The 3,085-nt window shown below is 44.1% G+C and overlaps 1 pseudogene; it reads right to left on the bottom strand.

Moving 5' to 3' along the window:
• Positions 1-876: 876 nt before the first annotated feature.
• On the bottom strand, positions 877-1,529 carry LOC105488377 (ADP-ribosylation factor-like protein 2-binding protein; annotated as a pseudogene).
• Positions 1,530-3,085: the final 1,556 nt, after the last annotated feature.

Here is a 3,085-nt window from a genome sequence, read left to right as displayed (position 1 = left end):
ACTCTGTCTCAAAAAAAACCCATATTTTTTAGAAATATAATGCTTAAAAAAGTCTTCTGGAAACAGTGGAACTACATCAGGACCAGCAGAAGACATGGTGATACAGAACTGTAAATGTAAGACTAGGAATTTATTTTTCACATGTAGTTTTTAAATAAAGGGTCACTCTCTTCGTAGATTCCTACAGCCAAGACAAACTGGGATCACAGGAGATCCAGAAATCTCAAGCTAGTCAGCTGGCTTGAGTTCCACCCTAGATAAATGCTGCTACAAAATAGTAAAAAACTCCACTGAAGCTGATGGACTGAAACTCTGACCCATGTGAAAAAGAGCTGTGGCTGGGCTCCATGGCTCATGCCTGTAATCCCAGCACTTTGGGAGGCCGAGGCAGGCAGATCACGAGGTCGAGAGATCAAGACCATCTGGCCAACATGGTGGAACCCCATCTCCACTAAAAATACAAAAATTAGCTGCATGTGGTGGCAGGCACCTGTAGTCCCAGCTACTTGGGAGGCTGACGCAGGAGAATCGCTTGAACCTGGGAGGTGGAGGTTGCAATGAGCCGAGATTGTGCCATTGCACTCTAGTCTGGCAACAGAGTGAGACTCCATCTCTCTCTCTCTGTAAGTGCACAAAAAGGTTCATGCAAGGCCTGGGTCAAAGAATTTGTGATGGTGGATTATTCCACATTGTTGACATGCCAATATGTATGCTGGGGAAAGGGGCCCTCAAAGGATTCTGACCCAGAAGCACCTGAGGGAAGTGCCTACTTGGGATGGGAAGGAGTACTAGGATTACTCTGAGCACTTGGGGAAGTGTACTAGGGTTACTGAACACAACAAAGTGTTTTAGGAGAAGCTGTTCTGGAGGATTAGGCTATTTTGGTTTTGATACATGAATACTTAAGAAAGAGCTGCAGAAAAGAGGCAGTCTTTCCAAGATGTATTCCTCAGTCATCAGTGGCTGAAACTTCTCTGAGCATATCCGGCTGGTGACATTAGCATGATCCCATTCATTGTCTGGAGGTGGGATCTGATGCTGCAGATTGTTTTGGGAGGCTGACATAGAGGATGATTTGTACATTGAAGTTGGCACTTATACCACTGCTTAAATCCAGTCACTGGCCTTCTTTTTCTGCATTGTAGTCCAGAAATATTTTTCTAAAAGTTAGGCAATCTGTAAATGTGAGCAGCATGTGGAATGTGTGATCCACCCCTCATGGTGTGTAACCTTGCAATGAAGGCTGCCATATTGAATCCAAGAATCCACTCCAGCAGCTGTTCTTCAAGATAGTTTTCTACCAAAGAAATCCATTCATTAAAAATAGGTGTGTGGGTGAGTTTATTCTCTTTCATGTCTTCAAACTCTTGGTAGTACTGTCCCCTGGAATTTCTCTGCAATAACTGGAACTTATCCATGATAATGTTCTCTAAATATCCAACCACAGCATCAAATTCTGCCACTGAGGCAGAGGAGAAGGATAGTGTGAAGTTGTCTTTCTCTATAGTGTCTGCTGTGGCCACAGTCATCACATCCCCCACCCCATGCTGATGGCCATTGGCCTCCTACTCTGTCTATGGCTCACTCGGCCCCCAACTCAGGCTCCTGGGCTGCAGCCATATGCGGGCTGGCCTCCATGTCTGGCCAGGCTGCTCTGCACCTACCGCCTTCCACAGATGTTTAACTTCCCAGGGTGGTTTGAGAGTGTATGTGGCTGAGGTTGGGGTGTCACGCATTTAGTCTTACACCTGCCACCCCCTGGTTGTTTTACAACCTTGGGCAAGTGATTCAGCCTTTCTGAGACTCCATGAGGACCTCACATTGTCCTTAAAATGTTTCAATTCAGAGTGCCTGGCATGTAGTAGATGCATAACAATCAATTCAATTCATTCAACTAATATTTATTGAGCATCTACAATGTGCCAAGAATGGTATTGGTGATAAGACAAAAAAACAAGGCAGATAAAGGTCCTGTCTTTATGGAACAAAGGAGGCAGCTTGTGTTTGTATTAAAGATTTGGTGACTATTTCTCCCAGATGGAATCAGTCATCCCAAGGACTTTTCTTTACTCAGGGCTCCAAGCTCTCCCAGCATCTTTTGCGCCTGGGTAGGTATCACATCCAGGAAAGAATGAACATGATGTCTTCTACTCCTTTACATCATGTTCTTGGAGAAGGATGGTGGAATTTGGCCAGATATCCTAGCTTTGGACTGGAGCTGGGCTTCAGAGGTGCTCTTCTGGTCTAATGAGAGGCCTGTGCCTAAGAGATCATGTTATATCTGAGCCCAGTGTTCACTATTTCCAGGCTCCCTCTGAGGCATGTGGCACTCGGATTTTTGCCAGCTAGATAAGCCACCCAAGCAAAGAACAGATCTTCCCAGGAATGGCTGTAATTTCTTGGTGGGGAGTTTAATTCTGTGACCACTGTACAAGGTTCTGTGGAATGAATATCATGTCAATGCTATTTAATAATATGGTAACCACTGACCATTTAATTACATGGTAATTGTCACTTAGTGGCTGGGTAATTGCATAGTAAGTACCATCTAATTTCAGGGTAAAGGGTAAATACATGATTATTTCAGCCTCCTTAGGCACAATATAGGTCACCCAGGAATTAGGTTTGGATTGACTAAGTATAAATTACCTAGAAATCTGTTTTCGGGTGATTACTCCTGTCATCCTTCCTCGACAAAGCCCCTAATGGTTACCTTAAAATTAAAAAGAGATTTCAAGAATTTGGGCCTCAGGAACTTAAAGGGACAGTGCTTCATCTTAGAATCAATGTTATGCATTGATTGCCTGTTATGCAAGAGATGGTGCTTTGTTAGGGAGGAGATAGAGAAGAGCTTACAAATTCCTCCCTTTTCTGTCTGACAGCAGAGTTTTCTTCTGCTGTGGTGATGTGGGGAGCTCAACACGTGATCCTGAAACTGACATCACAAGATGTAAATACAACATCCATCCCATTGCCTCTTGTTATGAGCCCTGGGCTAGCAAGAGGGATGGTTTCCATAGTGGTTAAATGGTGGCTCCCAAAAAACTATCTTCACCACCTAATCCCTAGAACATGCAAATGTGAT

The sequence above is a fragment of the Macaca nemestrina genome, chromosome 7 (genome assembly GCF_043159975.1).
Source record: "Macaca nemestrina isolate mMacNem1 chromosome 7, mMacNem.hap1, whole genome shotgun sequence".
Classification (NCBI taxonomy): Eukaryota; Metazoa; Chordata; class Mammalia; order Primates; family Cercopithecidae; genus Macaca; species Macaca nemestrina.
The sequence above is the reverse complement of the archived record's forward strand: the minus strand, read 5'-3'. Positions and strand labels throughout refer to the sequence as shown.